The sequence below is a fragment of the Mustela lutreola genome, chromosome 2 (assembly GCF_030435805.1).
Source record: "Mustela lutreola isolate mMusLut2 chromosome 2, mMusLut2.pri, whole genome shotgun sequence".
Classification (NCBI taxonomy): Eukaryota; Metazoa; Chordata; class Mammalia; order Carnivora; family Mustelidae; genus Mustela; species Mustela lutreola.
Genome location: NC_081291.1, coordinates 178348597 through 178368250, shown reverse-complemented (window position 1 = coordinate 178368250; position 19654 = coordinate 178348597).

The following is a 19654-nucleotide window of genomic DNA, read 5'->3' as shown; positions in this document are numbered from 1 at the left end:
TAAAATTTCCAAACTGGAATATCAAGCGACAATCACTCTCATTTAACAAAGATTAAGAATCTGCCTTACTTCTGTTTCATCCCTTTAGTTTTTTCTGGGAATATATAAAATAACATTGAAGAAAAGTATATTATTGTACTTCTTAACATCTTAAGTAGATATGTTAATTTTGTATATTAGAAAATCTTGCGTATTGTATATTCATAATGTTCCAATGATGGAAGGAGAAATGGACATAATTTTACAGATAGAATAACTCTGATAGTAAAAAGTTTGAAACTTGATTAAGTTGGTGTGTCATACATGAATTCCTCTAGTAGGAAATGTAATTTACATTATAAGAGCATTAAAAGGTTTATTATAAATTATATGGCTATAATTTATAAATCATTATAAATCATATATTATAAAATACATGGTTGTAATTTATATTTTAAATTACATGTATCTCATTTTAGAGATTTTTAAACCATAATATTTCCACATTTTAATACAAATTTATTTATATGCATATATACATACAGATACATGTAGAAACATAACTTGTCAAGATTTTTATTATCTCGAATTACTCTGAGAACTACTTGGTATTAATTTCACATCATTATTAAAACAAATCATTACACATTGCCATGAATTTTTCTAGAAAGTTAATCTGACAGCCTAACAATTGTGCCTTGCCAGTTATATCTAAAGTTAGAAAAACAAAACAAACCTTAAGAGTAAATATATAAGGAAATCACTGCAGAGTAATCTTATTTATTGTCATTTGTCTAAGTGGTCCAAATCCAGGACTTTAACAACAAATATAAAAGCACAGTCATCTCCCAAGCATTTCTCAAGCAATTTTTCTTGAACTTACCACAGAAAAGCTCTCCAAGAAAGTCTGCATGAGATGTCATCAAATAACTTATAATTAATTTTAAAATCAACGTACGGAAGGCGCACACAGTCACAAGCACGCATTTACTCCATTTGGGCCATAGTGAGAAACCAACCAACCTGATGCTTCTGGAAGTCCCATGATTTGTGCACTGTAACAAGTCAAAATCACCTCTGAGTGAGACTAACGCTAGTGAGAGTAACAGTCTTAAAGGAAATCTATGTGCGTGACTGAAGGTGGAATATTACTAGGGGTCACAGTTAGTTTTTAAATAGATGCAGAAATGTACAGGATGGTGGTGAGCTGAGTGAAAGAACTCTTCTATGATTCATCTCGACTCCTTCAATCATTCTCTATACCCCCTGGCAATCTCAAAAGTGAGAAATGACTTGTCAGCCGTGCGTGCCACAATGAACAGTAAGCATCAGTTTTCCTGCAGAGTTCATTCAGAGAAGTTAAGCCATATTAAAATAATAACAAATTTTCCTGCAAAAGAGCCACTGGTATAGCCAGGGAGCGAGATGATGGCATTCAGTACCAGACAGAAGTGCCAGGAAAAAAAACTGGAGGATAATTCCAACCATCCGAATATCCGTAAACAGTTACTTGATTTTGCCTTCCACAGAGATTGGTATGGATAGGACTGTCTGTTGCAAATGCTGCGTCTTGTTTTAGATTCTTTCCTTTGAGTCAACATTCTTTGTTTTTATCAAGTCTATGAGTAAACAGTTATGACTAGCCTTTACGTAAGTGTACAGGGAAAAACTGTAGTACTGGTTACCTGATTGTACACTGCAGATACAAAAATCCACCCGAGAATGAGCTAACTTATCGCTTCTTGTCTTTGTCATCTGCTTAGTAGAGTTACATTTCTGAAGTATAAAAATGGGAATTGCATCCTAAGACTGCATCATGCAACACTGAAAAGAAAACAAACAAATCTACTTTTAAATATCCAATGTGTCAAATTGTTATTGAAGTGAAGGCTTTTATGACGAATTAATTCACAGTAAATCATAAACTCACATGAAATGTCTATTTACTAATCTCAAAGTGGGGGGAAGTATTCTGTTAGTTGACTGATCTTATTAAATTAAAAAGTTCTTGGTTTAAGTATGTGAGTAACAACTTTATAATATCCAAAGGTAACTTTTAAATTATGGTGGAACTTTTTTAAGTTGACTATATGTGATTAAGTTAAATTATAGTTAACTTGGGCAAGTCGCTGATTTAGAGAATTTATGATACAATGTTCATAATATTTTTATAATGCTCTACAGACCTAGTAAAAGATATCAATTTGACATCATTCAGAGACTTTCTTATTTGTTACTTGATATACTAAGCTAGTTTCCTATCACTGCCATGTTAATAAGAGTTAGGCTTCATATACGAGTACTTCGTATGTCAACGCTGATGGGACAAGACATTTTTATCTGCTGGCTCCTATGAGTTCTGATTGGAAAGATTTCACTTCCGTATTACCATTAGTTCAAAATGAAATATAAACGGTTCTCCCTGCTAGAATACTTTATGATCTATACTGTATAAATTCACTCTTCCATTTGCTCTTAATTATATACAAGACAGAAGACATAAATATTCTTGTGGTATTCTTAGATCAAATAAAATGTTACGCATCAAACAATATGTGACTAAAGACTATTTTTAATTTTTAAAAAATTTCCTGTGGGAGAGTCTTCAACAAGCAACTTTGCTCTTTTCCTTTTCGGAGAAAATCATTTAAGAAATTTGTATTACAAAACTTTTACAAATCTCTAAATTTACAAATTCTAGAATAGCATACCATTTACTTTATATAAATTTAAGACAGTGTAAACTATTTAGAGCTATGGTATGATGTGTAAAAAATTAAGCAGAATTGAAAGGTCAATTCTGCACGTTTGACCTCACCCACCGGGTCATTTATTGCTCATCACATCGTAGGTCAGTGGTTTAAATTTATGCCTTTTATGTCATAGACTTGTGGAGTTCCTTGAAAATAGTCAATAACTCAAAAATTACACTGTTCTTGCAGTGTCTATTGTACACAATGTACTATGATAGCCCAAAATTTGTTGTTATAACTGAGGGATTCATAAATATGCCTAGAGCTGTCACTTATAATACTCCTCGCTCTTTCTCTCTCTCTCTCATACACACACACACACACACACACACACACACGCAAATACACAAACACATGCTGTACAAATGCAGTTGATAAGTACCTATTGAATCTTGTTGCTAATATTTTCTAAAGTACTTGACAGAATGCAAGAAAGAAGAAAATAAAGAGAAGAAAACATATAGTAAATAGGAAATATAAAGAAAAATGGCATATGTAAATATATCAATAATCACAATGAAATTATAAGTGGATTATAATTCCCTGTTAAAAGGTGCAATAAATAGCCTGTTCCCACAGTCATATACTATATACATACATAACTAATAGACTGTAGGATTTAAAGAGGTAACAGTAGAACTTGTCTCTTCATGAAATTTATAATCCCCACAGTTACCTGTGTTTTTGAACCAAGGAATGAAGTACTGACACCCAAGAGGAGCTTGTTAGACCAGGAAAAAAAAAAGAAGGTGAAGTCAAATTGCTTTCTTTGATCTTTTCCAGTGTTTAGGGAAAGGCCCATGAACAGTCTTATATAAGTTACTTCATGTAATTGCCATTTTGTATATGGTTGTTTCTTAAAGAGTGTCACATTTCCTTAAAGAAATGTTCATATTGGTATCCCCAAATAAAAATGCCTTTGTTGTTTTTAAAGACTCTCAGGTATAAATGATTATTTTAAACACGGGAATGCATATTATTATGTTTAAATTTATTTTCAAATGACAAACTAAAATAAGATATGCAAAGTAGATAACTATACAAATCTTGCCCAAAGACATTGATTTAATGAGATGCCCTCTCACTTACCCTTCCTTTTAGACCAAAAACAAAACTGACAACTCAAGTGGAGAAGTGGCAACTGAGAAATGAAACTTGACCCATGGTTTCATGTTTAAAGCAAAAGGAAAAAAGAAAAAAGAAAAAACGAAAAACAGATTCAGGCCAGTTAAAGGTAGATGGAGGTGGCTACTCCATTTTAATGAAAAAGATGTCATACAGTGCACCTGACTCATGTGCATTAATAAAAATGTTTAAAATTAGAAAATTAGTAAAGAATTGGAAAAAAGTAAATGCAAAACTGTATAACTTATACAGTGTTTAGGATTATAAACAACAGCAATTTCAATTCTATAATTCAAATATAGAAAAAAAAATACTACCAATAAACTTATGAAAATATTTAGCATGATAATCAAAGACAGCCAAATTAGAATAATAAAATACAATTTTTACCTAGTCAATTGGCAAAGACTTAAATGTTAAGTACTGAGTTGACCAGGTTTGGAGATGTGAGGTATGGGCAAGATTCCCTGGACTGTCGACGGAGTATAAGTTGACTAAGCTAGAGAAAATTTAGAAACATGCATAAAAAGCAATTCTGCTTCTAGGATTTTCATGTAATCATGGAATATAATTGTGTATGTAATTATGGCCCTGTGCAAAAATATATGTGCATGCATTTTTATTTCAGCATTGTCTGCAAAAGTAGAAAAGTAAAAATAACCTAAATGTCCACTGATTGAGAATTGACTGAATAATTAAGGTTCCTATACATCCTTATAATGGAAGACGATATAACCTTTAAAATACTCTACCATGTACTGACATGAAAAAGATCTTCATAATAAATTAAATGAAATTAAGTTAAAAAAAAGAAAGAGCAGGCTCCAAAACAGTACTTCGAGAATAATCACATGGTTGCAACTATATCATTTACATTAGAATACAGCAATTCCAGAACCCTATAGAGCAAAATGTTAGCTTCGTTCCGCACTACATAGCAAGGTAAAGGGAGATTTTTATTTGTGTTATTCTTTGTATTTTCTAAAAAGAATATGCATTAATTTTGCAGTAAGAAAATAAAGCTGAAGTGCGCCTTGGTGGCTCAGTTGGCTAAGCTACTGCCTTTGGCTCAGCTCATGATCCTGGAGTCCCAGGATCGAGTCCCATTAGGGTTCCCACCTCCACTGAGAGTCTGCTTCTTCCTCTGACCTTCTCCCCTCTCATACTCTCTCTCACTCTCTCTCTCTCAAATAAATAAACAAAATCTTTAAATAAATAAATAATAAAAATAAAGCTGAATTTAGTTCAAGTTTTTTTTTTTTTTAAGATTTTTATTTATTTATTTGCGAGAGAAAGAGAGCACAAGAAGGGGAGAGAGGCAGAAGAGAAAACAGACTCTCCACTGAGCAGGGAGCCCGATGCGGGGCTCGATCCCAGGAACCTGGGATTACGACTCTAGCCAAAGGCAGATGCCCAACCATCTAAGCCACCAGGCATCCCTAGTTCAAGTTTTTTAAATGAAGTACACAAGTAAAAATAGTAGCTAAAAGTAAATTTGTTGTAAAACACTAATTCTGCATCATAGGTCCTCCAGTTCTTCACTGTACTGTATTTCTTTTTTTTTTTTTTTAAGATTTTATTTATTTATTTGACAGAGAGAAATTACAAGTACACTGAGAGGCAGGCAGAGAAAGAGAGAAGGAAGCAGGCTCCCCCTGAGCAGAGAGCCTGACACGGGACTCGATCCCAGGACCCTGAGATCATGACCTGAGCTGAAGGCAGCAGCTTAACCCACTGCACCACCCAGGCACCCTGTACTGTATTTCTGATTTCTGAGTGAGTATAACTCCTACACTGGCCTTGAAACTTTCCCTAATAATTTAATGATTCTTTTCAATAGGGTCTTTCTGTTACCTGTACAAGTACCTGATTCCTTAAGAGTAACAATTTCAAAGTTGTAACATATTTAAAATTTTTAAATGGTGATCAAGGCTTGACCATTCCAACATTCAATCCCCGTTTCCCAGTGCCCTCCCATAGCAGAGCAGCACTGCCACCTGCCTATGGAGTCACTGGTGGTCTGTCCCCTGGCTAAGGAGAAGGGAAGAGACATTCTTCATTTGTGTATATCTATATCCTTGTTCCAAATCAGGCCCTCATGACTGTTGAACTAAGTTGACCATTCTAGGATTATCACACCTTTGGCTAACATTAACATAAAGAATTTTTACAAATATTAAATATTCCAGTTTGTAATATTACTTCTTTTGCTTCTAATATGTTGTAACTATGAGGGCCTGGAAACCTGTACCCAGTTACACTTCATTTAGGAACACGCATCTCGCCATTCTCCTTTAACTTTTTAGGTCATTCTAGTTGTATTTTGATTAGAGAAATAAGTGGTATAATAATTTTTACTTAATTCCTACTCAGTTCTTTCTCTCTGGACATTGATTTCCTATTTAAGTGGAAAACTTTTCTTTGGTGCAAATCCAATACTATTTGCAATAAAAAAAAAAAATAGTGACTCGCAGTTATAATCATACGAGAGTCAAGAATTCCTCCAGCCATTGCCAGAATACTGTAAGCCTTTTCACAAACTCCAAGCCTATATTTCATATTAGACAGTAACTAATGTATATGACTCTGCACTTTTGAGAGGAAATGAGGAAATGGGTCAAGTAATTGGAAGATAAACTCTATAGAAACTAAGAAAATGCCAGAGCAGCTAATAGTCTCCTTCTGGCACTACCTGGGAAGAGCAGAGCTAGCTTAACTCAAACACCATGGTATAAAACATTTAAATTATTAGCTTATAATAGTCATCATGATATAGCTATGACCACAAGGAGAGTGATATAGCACTGTGGCTAAAGAACACAGATCCAAATTTGCTATCTATAATCTACAAAGGTGAGCAAGTTTCTTAACATTCCTGTGTCTATTTCTCTCCATAAAATGTGGACAGTTACACTTGCCTTAGATGATGTTTACTCTAATTAATTAAAGTGAGAATGTAAGGAATTTGGCACAGTATCTGGTACACATTAAGAGCTGGATGAGGGGTGCCTGGGTGGCTCAGTCGGTTAAGTGTCTGCCTTCCACTCGGGTTATGATTCCAGGATCCATCCCCATAGGCTCCCTGCTCATCAGGGACTCTGCTTCTCCCTCTGCACCAACCTCCCCCCCCACTCATGCTTTCTTTCTCTCTTGCTCTCTCTCAAATAAATAAAACCTGAAGAAAAAAAAAAAAGAGCTTGATGAATGACCATTGAGAAACAGCACCATTTTGTAGATGAAGGAAATTGGATTCAAAGAAATCAGATTTCACATCATTCTTAATGAACTGGACCAAAAACAAAACTTTGATTTCAATGAAACCCAGGGCTACTTATGTGATTCCAAAACTTATGCATTTTCCACTTCATATTTTTTTCCCCCTCTGATTCCCAGATTCTTTAATGGATTCTGTTAACACCACAACCTTCCCTTGTTTTAGTTTATTTTTTCTATCTTTAATTACTCTTCAAATTCAAGCTCTATTTCTTATTTTTTTCTAATGTGAATATCTCAAATCACTAAACCCTTTACCTATTTATGGCTAACATAATAAAGATACTGTTCAAGGGAAGAGGAAGTCCACTTTATTGAAAATACAATCTCAAAAGAATATTTTCTTGCAACACATTTCCCTGAATGTGATCCCCTCATTGTGATTCATCAGAAATGACATCTTCTGGGGCGCCTGGGTGGCTCAGTGGGTTAAGCGTCTGCCTTTAGCTCAGACCACGATCCTAGGGTCCCAGGGTCCAGAATCAGGCTTCTTGCTCAGTGGAAAGGCTGCCTCTCCCCCAACTTGTGTTTTCTCTGTCTCTCTCTTACAAATAAATAAAATCTTAAAAAAGCAAGCAAGAAAGAAAGGAAAGAAAAGAAAATGACATCTTCTATCCCTCTCAGTGGTCACTAAAAATCTGATATAGACAATCCAACATATGCTGCATGTAAGGAGGGGACAGCTGTCTCTTTTCCTCCCTCTCACACCCAACCCCACATTAAAGGACAGTAGCATCTAAGACAGTGACCTCACAGGAAAACATTTTCTTTTTTTACAGAGCATACAAATACTAGGTAAGAATTATAGTCTCATATTCTTTCTTTTTCAAATTTTTTCTAGCCACCAATTTCTTATGATATTCCCAAAACAAGAAGAAAAGAGAAATCCAGTGTCAAACTCCCACCATAGACTATGTGTCTATGGACTATGTCCCCAGAACTAGTATCAGACACTGAAAGGTTCATCATCTTATGAAATGCTGTTTGCTATGACAAGAAGCTGCACTCGCTGCTCTACGTGCAGAAAAATAGACAAGACTTGTCCTCTAGGAACCTCATTTATACTTCTTAGAAAACATGTATAAATTTGCATAAATGACTCCTGAATATTAGTAAGGATTTCCAAGTGGAGCTTTAAAAAAGAAAGGGGTTTTTCAAATTAGGAACATTATATGCTGCCCCAAACATGTAAAATCTTGATTTAAAATTTATTTTAAATAAATAATAATTACTCTAAATAAGAAATAGTATTTTTTCATGCAGCATTTTTAAGAGGGTCAGTTAAGAATGTTCTGAGGTAAGATGACAATAAGGTCAGTAATCCAATGACCACAATCTAGGAGAAGGGAAACATAATTTCTTAAGAATGAGAGAGCATAGTATTCAAGAATTAAACCTGCTATTTATTTTATAAGTATACATGTTTTTTGAGAATAATTATCGCAGCTTGCTTTATTTTGGAAATATATTAAAATGTTAACAATAGTTGTTTTAGGTAGTAGAACCAAGGACAATTTTATTTTTATTTTTAAAAATTTTTATGCAAGCTTTACATTTTTTTCTAATGAATATGTATTTCTTTCTTAAACTGTAAAATAAAGGATGCTGAAATAAATGTCAGATGTGGTATAAAGCATGCATTAATGTTTCAGCCCAATTTTGTCTCTTCCTCTAAAGTCAAAACAGGATTTTTTTTAATATCATGTTCAATTTTAAATTTAATATCCATAACTTTGGGATTTATTAACTTTGGACAAAGCCTTAATAAAACTCAACCAGATCATATTTGTTCTCATATCAAGTGCAGAAAGTCATTGTTCAGTTCAAAGCTTCCAATTTACTTTTACATTAAATTGGCTTGCTCATTAAGTCAAAGGTGAGGCTAGTTTGTGTGTATAGATACAGTTTTTTAATCTTATTTTAAAATACCTCAACTTTTCAATTAAGTGCAAATTAGAATTGATTAGATAATAGTTGACTATGAGCTTTACCATTTAGTCCATATGATCTATTTTAAAGTATTTGCAAACAACATACTTCTCAAAAAGTGTAAATATTCCCAACTGAAAGATTTCTAAAATATAAGAAACTAATTTTTTAAATTGAGCAATCAATTAGGGAAAATGTTGACTTTTAAAGCTTTTCTCTGTCACTTCGACTTTCCTAGAAACTTTTCTAGCTTTCAGGATGCCTAAACATTGTTCACTAAGCACTCAAGGAAGGAAAACCACTGGCTTGACATCCATTTTCCATTGTAACAGTACAGCTCTTACCAAAAAAAATGCACAGGGCAGATGAGTTGTAACAAGTATCTGCAGTTCTTGGGGTACCTGGGTGGCTCTGCCCCTTCTACAGACCCATGCTCTCACTCATTCTCTCTCTCAAATAAATAAACAAAATTTTTTTAAAAAAAGTATCTACAGTTCGCATTTCAATGGTTTTTAAAAACAGAGATTAAGAACAAGACCTATGTTTCCAGAGTATTCATTTAGTACCAAGGAACTGCTGAATAGTTTGCATGTTATTGTGCTTAATCCAACCTGTGAGAAAACCTATCCAGTCCTCCTTCCTTTTCTTTTTCCACAGTGGTCAGAGCACTTTTTCAGTCTGAACCTTTCTCCCCAGCTTCTCTACCTTCTTCTCTCAATAAATCTCTTTCATACTCCATGGGGTCTGCTTCTCTGCAAACCTGAACTAACATATAAAGAAAAAATTCTGAGAGAAAATATAAATTTCTAGGGTTAAAGAAGCCTTTCGGAAAATAGTTTCTTTCAGACATGTCAAAGATGGAGCATGTTGTACATTGAAATAACAAGTGTTTTGTGCATTTTTATACTGTTAAAGTCATATGTTAAGCAGAGAACTATAAATATGTGCCTCTGAGAAGTATTTTGATTAGCTGTCTTAAGAAAAGTCCTCGATGACACCTCAGGTAATAGGTAATAATTCTCAGCTCTATAGTGATGGCTACTATTGTAGTCATCGTTAGAGTTTATCTATTTGCACTTTTCTACTCTTTTCAACCTTTCACCCACATACCTAGAAAATTAAAATGAAGAATGCCTTCAAATAATGGAGTATAAAAAACATGATGTGATGTAGTAGAAAACATAAAGGCTTTAGAATCAGCAAAATATGAGTTGGAAACCACAACAACAAACCACTAAAGAAGTCTGTGTCACCTTGAACAAGTTATTGACATTCTCTGGCTCAGTTTTCTCACCTGTAAAATGTGGGTAACGTTGTTCCTTGGCGGTTATTGAGAACTAAATGAGCAAACTTACGTAGGTGATGAGAGTAATTTTTGTTTTGTTTTTAAATTCTGTATGAATCCTGTATGCCCAAACACAGTTACATATATTTCAAAAACAAATTTTAATTTAAAATAATTTAATTGTGGAGACTTAAGGTTTATCAAGTTGCTGTTAGAGTATATATTAACTATATGTAACATTAAAGATAAGGCAGACTATATACATAAATGGATATGTTTGGATATGTATATAGCCAAAGACGCAGACCCAAAAAAACAGGGTCCTCGTTCATGGTTAATAAATTTATTACAGTGTCTGGGTGGCAAATTTTATAAATTATATTTGAGAACTACTTTGTTCAAAACATTATAATACATTTATTATTTAGGTCTAGCTAGGCCTGTAACAGAAAGCACCTCTAAAGGGATAGGATGATCAGTCCTTACTCCTGTGGCTTATGTGTTTTCTTGGAAGTCTCTAAGGTTTTTCAACTGGATTAATCAATGCAGATATGTGCATGCCTATAACTCTATCATAAATTATGTATAAAGAAGGAGAGAAGGACCTATGGATCTACCAAATCAGGTTAGCTTTTTGCTCTGAAGATAGGAGAAAATATTGGCTATGGTCAAAAAGTTCTCTCTTAGAAAGTCAAAACCTTTCTTGGCTTTGACATTTTGATGACTTAAAATACAGAAAAAAATATCCACAAAAATAGATCTGCAAATATTTTAAATGCTCCTCAGACTGAAAAATTGAAAATATCCCAAACATTTTATGCATGTCTCTATGTAGGAAAAAAATAGGAAATACGTAATAATATTCTTCCCACCTGTAATTCTGGTGCCTACAAACAACACTACCTTCTGGAATAATTAACTCTGTTTGGGGACAAGGGATGGGTGGGGAGGTAGAAGGGACAAGACGATGGGAAATAGGGGAAAGATTTGTCACTGTTACTGATTTTCCATTTATTTTAGGAAAAAAATTCTTTCCCTGTGTTTTTTTGTATCTGAGAAGACTAGCCAGTTGAGGACCTAAGAAGTTGAGAAGCCTTCTCAGGGAGTGAGAGAGCAGGCAGGCAAAGCCCTCGAGAAAAACTCAAGTTCTCCAAATTGCACATCAGCTCTGCCCTGTGGGCCCTGACCCAGTGGGAGAGGAAATGACCTGTGGCTTCTACTCCCTCTACCCCTCCACCCTTCGGTAACCCTACAAATAGTGGCCATGAATGAATTACTTCAGCCACTGAACCATCTTCATGTGAAAGCCTGGCAACTCTAGCCATTTCTCTGCTTTCTGTTAAGGTCAAAACAACATTTATGGTTTTTAACATGTTAAATGGTTACTTTCCCCCCTTGTTTTACTGTAAAACATAGAATATGAAAAACAAGAGAAAGACCCTCATGGTCTTTAGAAATAGTGCATTTGAAAATTTCAGCATAAAGATCTAGTTAAATTCAGACTTAATTCAGTTAAATGTTATGTGCCAAGTTTAAATGCAAATTTGGTTCTCTGCATTTAAACATACATAACTGTTTACTATGTTCTGTTTAATGCAGACATATCACAATGTGCATGATAGATAAAATTAAAGGCTTATTTATATAAATTTTATAGAATACAGCACAAACATTGCTGTCAAAGGAGTTGTAAAATTATCTAATTTAACCCACTCATTTTTCAAATAAGGAATTAAGTGAAGAATTTTACTCAGAATCCTAATTTTTTTTTAATTTTTTAAAAAAATCATTGAGCTAGGTGTGTCTGGGTGGCTCAATTGTTAAGCATCTGCTTTCAGATCAGGTCATGATCCCAGGGTCCTGGGTTTGAGCCCCGAGTCGGCTCTCTGATCAGCAGGGAGCCTGCTTCTTTCTCTATCTCCCTCTGCCACTCCTCCTCTTTGTTTAATCTTTCTCTCTCTCTTTCTTTAATAAGTAAATGAATTTTTTTAAAAAATATTTGAGCTAGTATACATGGGTACAATTATAAATGCTGTTAAATTAAGACAATGTTATATTTCTGTTTCAGCTGTTAAATAGCTACTGCCCTGATTCCTCTGGGTGCCCACCTATCATAGCCTTCTGTCACCTTCCTTAGGAGCTCCTGGACCCTTCAATATCAAGCAACTAAAGGATTAAAGTCACTCTGCAAGCAAGAGGCCTTTGGGCACCAGCCTAATGAGAGGAGAGTATCTTTTCAGACTGGCTGGTGCCCAAGAGAGTACAGACTGTTGACAGTTTTTTGTTTTGTTTTGTTTTGTTTTAAGATTTTATTTATTTGATAGAGACAGCAAGAGAGGTAACACAAGCATGGGGAGTGGGAGAGGGAGAAGCAGGCTCCCCGCAGAGCAGGGAACCCTATGGGGGGCTGGATCCCAGGACCCTGGGATCATGACCTGAGCTGAAGGCAGATGCCCAACCACTGAGCCACCCAGGTGCCCTGACTGTTGACAGTTGTGAGTATCACCCCTGCATGCAGAATGGTAGCAACACAAATTCCCAGCTGTATTGGACGTTTGTTGTTTGACCCAGCATCCATTCTCACACTCCACCCCCATCCCTGGCAATCATCTATCTGTTCTTTCCCACACAGCTCCTATGTTTTGGTAAAATTAGAACCCACTCTCAGCCCCTGGAAAAGCCTGGATAAACTTCAGGTTCTCGGTAACTTCCATCCTCTGGCTACAGGAAGCACAGGGCCAGCAGGCGACCGCCCCACCAGGCTATCCAGAATGCCAGGACAACACTGCTCTCTCCCTTCCCAGGCCCTGTTGAAATTTGTAACCACCTTACTAAGAGCAAGGGACCCAGTCTTGGAATAAAATTAACATTGTTGACGGTAAAGAGATAAGACAGAAAAAGCAACACAAAACAAAAGAAACTGTGTCCTTAGTGGCATGGCTGAGCTGCTAGTTCAACCAATCCTGAAGTCCTCCCTAATTTGGACTTTCCAGTCACCTGAACCTAAGCATTTCTTTTGTTGTATAAAGCCCTTCTGAATTGGGTTGTTGTTTTTTTAATCTGAAAGTTTATGGGACCTCATATGCTAATACCATGGCTTCCCACCTAAGTCTGCTAAAATTCTCCAGGACAGCCCTTTCGTTAAATTACACCACAAAGTTACAGAACAAAGCAGAATTTCTCAAAATGTGTTCTGAAGAATGGTTTAAAATAAAAAATACAAGAAAGAAGTGTTGGCTAGTGTATGGAGACAAAAGAAACTTCTTGCACTGTTGGTGGGAATGTAAATTGGTGCAGTCACTGTGGAAAACTGTATGGAGGTCCCTCAAACAATAGAACTCTATGATTTAGCAATTACACTACTAGTCATTTGCCCCCAAAATACAAAAACACTAATTCAAAGGGATACACGCACCCCTATGTTTATAAAAACATTATTTGCCATGGCAAACTATGGGAGCAGTCCAAGTATTTATCAACAGATGAATGAATAAAGACTAATATATATATATATATATATATATATATATATATATATATGTGTGTGTGTGTATACATATATATATATATCAAATATTACTTGGCCATAGAAAGGATGAGATTTTGTCATTTTCAATGACATGGTTGGAGTTAGATCATATTATTCTGAACAAAATAAGTCAGTCAGAGAAAGACAAATACCATATGATCTTACTCATATGTGAAATTTAAGAAACAAAACAAATGAGCAAAGAAAAAAAAAAGGGACAAACCAAGAAACAGCCTCTTAACTATAGAGAACAAACTGATGGTTACTAGAGGGGAGGTATGTGGGGGATGGGAGAAATAGGGGATGGAGATTAAAGAATTCATTTATCATGATGAAATAAATTAAAATAAAATATAATGATTTTTTTTAAAAGTATCCCGAAGAGCACAACTTCTAAGAGAAGTTGATAGTTACGGTCCTGGAGAGGAACAGCTCAACACACAAAGTCAAGTAGATAGACCTGGATCATCTAACCAAGAAGATTTGTGGTATACTCAAAATACAATTTAATTTTTTATTCTCATTCAATTTTTTTCAAATTTATTTAGTAGTACAATAATTCCCTGCCCATGCTTAATGACCTTAGCAGATCTATTGACTTTTCTACTTATTCTTTGGGGAAGATCTTTAAATCTCTTTAAATAGTATTAATTCAGAAAACAGAACAACTTCTGTTCTTTCCTGCCCCTCACCATTCACCTACTCACCAGCTGCTAGGGGAAAGGTGGGGAGGGGGTAAGTTTGCCAGATTTTGTAGATAAAAATATAAGATGCCTAGTTAATTTGAATTTCAGATGAATAACAAGTAATTTTTAATATAAGTATGTCCCAAATATTGGATAGGATATACTTATAATAAAAAATGTTCAACATTCATCTGCAATTCTAAATTAACTGAGCATCTTGTATTTTATCTGGCTGCCCTAGGTGAGCCCAGGAAAAAGAGGTGAGTGACTTCACGTCCCTTGGGCATAGCAGATGGTGAAGGTGACTCATATGTGCCAATTTGGAGAGTTCTTTGGACATTGCATCCGAGGAGATCTCTCTGGCATCAACTGTCAAGATTTAAGGGGTACTCCTTGTTCCCTCCTGACATCCATCCCATTTAGCACCTAGTCCACCAGCAGTGAGGTCCCACAGTGATTACCACCCTCTGCATTGTCTTATGGGAAGCAGTGAGACATCTTTGGCCCTTTGCAGCAGGAAGCTCCCAGATTGGCCACCAAAATGCTAATAAGTCAACTTTTGCATCAACCTCAGTCTGCAGTGTCCCTGACATACGGGAACACATATTTATCTCTTAACTAGTCCCACTGAAGCCACTGGGCTTGGTGTAAGAGGCAGCAACTTTCCCAACAGTTAAAAGTGGGGACCCCATAGCACAGTGACCAGCCTTTCCCAAGAAAATCTCACAAAAACCTCTCAATTCTCTGAAAGGATCCAAGAATTGTGGAATAGGTACCCAGATATTATGCTTGTAAAGTCTGCACATGGTGACTTAGCAACTCACTTGGGAATTTAGCATTTATTTTATCTTGATGCCTAGCTGAAATTTCAATTTTACATTCTGTTATATAGGTTTCTTTTCTGGGAAAATTCTCACAACTTTTAATATAGCATACATTATGAGTCTACATGAAGGGGTGGTAGGTTGCAGTAGTTCCCAAATGTATTTAATTACATAAACTTTTTTTTTCCTTTTTTTCGGGAGATTTGAACAAAATGGGTGTTCTGTGGCACAGACTTTGGAATGCATTGTTCTAGAATATTTTTTGTTTTGTGATTGAAAGCAAGTTTAAGAGGTCTGAGTCCAGATTTGAATTCTGGCTCTGCCACTTAGCGTATAAATTTAGGCTCTGTGCCTCAGTTTCTTTAATTAATTAAAGAGAATGGTATCTACCTCACTGAGTTGTTGTGGAAGTGAAATTAGTCAAAACATGGCAAATAACTTGGAACAGTGCTTGGCACAGAACACATACTCAATAAATTCAGCTTCTATTAGTAGTAACAGCATTGGTTGCGGTCAAAGTAGGAGTCGTGGGGCTGCTTACGTGATCATTATGAAATGGCAATCTTAAACGCATTGGGACACTGTGTTAGTTTGCAAATCCACCTGTTTCTACTTCTACAGATCTGAAAAGCAAATGTTTCCGTACACTGGAATATACCTAAGTGAATCAAAATGCCCCAGGAGTCCTTTAAATAATACCATAATTTTTTAATCCTCTCGTGTTTAGGAACACAAAACTTTTTTGAAACGTTGGGCTTCATTTTCACAGAGTTAGAAGATTCTATAATTAAGAACTACCCTTGCTGCTATCATTAGGTAATTTTTAGAGAAAGGAGAGAACTTCCTCTCAAAGAAAAAAGAACATCCTTAGCAACTTTGGGTAAGAATAATAACAGCAAAACACAGAGTGATCTAGTTCATAACCAAACTTCTGAAACATGCAACCATTCCTGCCATGCGATTTTTCATCACTCGCAGCTCTGCCTGAAGCCCCCGACCCCCAACTGAGAGAACCAGCTACGCACACCACTGTCGTTGCTTTTTGAGCAATGTCTCCCTTTCATGTGAAACTCAGCGAGGGTAGAGGAAAACACCAAAAACACAAGCCCCGCTAGCACACACCCCAGGACCACTCCCTGGAGACGCATGGTTGTGTCCTAACTTGCAGTAAGCAGCACACGCCAAGCCAGGGGGGACGCTGGAGACGCCGGGGAGAAGTCGCAGTCAGGATGTTTGGTTCTGAGTAGCACGGAAAGCTTGAGTAGCCATGTAGATATTGCATTCCCAGTATTGATAGACTGTATTCTTATGGGACGAACTATGCCCCTGCCCTCAAATAAAAAAGGGTGTGTTGAAGTCCTAACTGCTAGACCCTTAGAATGTGACCTTATTTGAAGACAGGGATTTCCCAGAGGTAATCAAGTTAAGATGAGGTCCTTAGAGTGGGCTCTACTCCAACAGGACTGATGCTCTTATCCAATGGGGAAAAATGGACACAGACATACACAGAGGGAACATGATGGGAAGAGAGGGAGAAGATGGCATTTACAAGCTACCAGAGATTGGAAGAGAGAACAAAGCAAATCCTTCCTTAGAGCTTTAGGGCAAGCATTGCCCTGGTGACAGCTCTCAGACTTCTGTCCCCCAGAATTATGAGAGGACACATTTCCATTGTCCTAAGCCATGCAGTTCAGAGCACAGCTGCAGCAGCTCTGGGAAACTAATAAATTATCTGAAAGTAGATCTCTCCCAATGTGCCAGTTCCTAAAAGCGGCCATCCTATCCTTCTTCCTGCCCACAATCCAGGAGCTCTCCAATGACGTTGGTAGAAATTCTACATAGGAGAAGCCCACATCATGAAGATACTAAGGAGATGAAATTAAACTGACGAGAATGCTGTTTTCTTATTCTCAATTTTTATTTCAAATGGTTAAGAAACCATCTCTTTTACTGAAGGGGTAACAGGTATATTCTTCTGAGGGAAAACATTTGTGTTAGAGGCCAACCAAGTTGCATTAAGAATACAGACACACCTGGTAATGCTGCTAGTTTGTTTCCAAACACTGATACAGTATGGATGGCAATAGAGTCAAATATATTTCTGGTTTCTCAGCGCATGTACAAGTTACATTTACACTATACTGTAGTTTATTAAGTGCACAATATGTCTAAAAAAAAACAAGGTACATAACTAGAATCAGAAAATACTTCATTACTAAAAAAAAATGTGAATCATCATCTCAACTTTCAGTGAGCCATAATCACCTATCACAAATCATGATAACCCATACAATAATAATGAAAAACTTTGAAATGTTGTGAGAATTACCAAGATGTGACACAGAGACACGAAGTGAACAAATGCTTTTGGAAAACGGCATTGAGAGAGACTTGCTTGCCACAGAGTTGTCAGAAATCTTCAATTTGTAAAAAGAAAATGCAGTATCTGTGAGGCACAATAAAATAGCACACAATGAAATGAAGTGTGCCTGTAAATTTTAATTTTACCAGATAAACCCTGGGATTCAGCCAATGATAGAAAAGCTGCAGCACTTACTGGCTCTACTTCGTTCCCTGTAACTAGCAGGGGGAAGCCTGAGCCCAGCTCAGCCCTGCCCATGCCAGCTCCTGAGCCACCCCAGTGCCCTCATTTAGGGGGCACGACTGAAACAAAGTTGGGGGAGGAGGAAGTGGGCTAATTGCCTCATGTATGCCCTGACCACTGACTATTTGCTGAAAATGTCTTCCCTACCTAAAAAAAAAAAAAGAAAAAGACAGAAATTTTTGGTGACTCAATCGCCTTAAGCTTCCTGGTAAAGCACATACTTCAAAGCATACCTTAGAAAATGTTCACAGGACTTAAAAACATTTTCCCTTTTTTCTATTGTTCTCCTTCTTCATCCTTCCTGCAAAACACCCTATGGAGGCCTTTACTCCTCAGGTCTCTAATCTGAATAGTGGCACATCAAGTCCAAAGTTTCTGGAGAGAAAGATTAGACAAATGAAAATAGGGCTATACATTTCATGGGATTGGACTCCCCCAAAAAACACTAGCTGTGGGGCTTGGCATGAGGACCTTCCCCATCTGGTTACGGAGACCTATTTCTCTGCATGAAGGGAGGAAGTTGGACTGCATGGCTTCAAATGACCCTTGCAACATGAAAATCCTATGACTTTGATTCTCTGTTCACAAGAGAGGAGGGTATGGATCCTGTAATCTTCTATCTCTGGTTAATTTTAAAAAGAACAAAAAGAAGAAGTATCACTGAAAACATGGAAACATTACTGAAGCACAGTAGAGCGGTTTTATGGTAGATGCCTATGGCAAGTGTTAGAGCGTCCGATGATCCTATAGGGAAATAGAGAAGTAAGTCTTGCAACTAGAAAAGACCAAGCCATTCCCAGGCTGTGGGCAAGCAGAGACCTTGGTCGCCTTTCTGCACTTCATGTTCCACCATTGAGTCCAAAGCCTTATTACAATCAGGGGAAGATCTCCGTCTCTCTCTCTGTCTTTTTCTCTGTCTCACTCTCAGATTATACAAACTCTTACTTCACATTGAAGATACATCTTATATTCTCTCATTTTATCAGCTGATGTTCCAGGCTCCCAGGAGGAAAAAGATGGCTTGCCAAAGTTACAATAATTCAAGGTGGCACAGTAGCCCGAGATTGGTAACAGCAGAGCTTGAATCTGTGTTCAAAGGGAAGCAGAGGGGGAGCAAGACACCGCCACACTGAAAGAGGAATCATGCCCCACCCGCAAGCATCACTGAAGGGGGCTGCCGACTTGAAGCAACCCCACAGACAAGGAGCCAAAGGAATGAATACCCTTGAAACCAACACAAGGCATTTGAAAAACATTTCAGCCCTTGCTAGTTGACGTACTTCTTGAAATAATTCCCACAATGTCCCGAATCAGGTAAAAATGTATCCTTACAGAGGAAAAAGCCAGAGGCAGAAAATTGTTGTGCCAATGAACTCTCTAAGCAATGCAGAATTTTTGGTGGGATAGATGTAAATCTAGAATGCTTCCTTACGCCCAGAATAAGCTCTTTTACCTGAGAGAACAAGGTTGTCCAAAAAAAAAAAAAAAAAAAAAGGTCTTAAATTTTGCTACTTGTCATTCTTTGTAATTAAATATCCAAGAGACTGGGTTTTGTTTGGATACACTCAGTGTGAATCCAGGGAACCAGTGACCACACTCCTGGACTTAACACTGGTGGAAGTCACTCTGGAGCCCTCTCTTAAATGCCCAGCATTTGTGTCAGAAG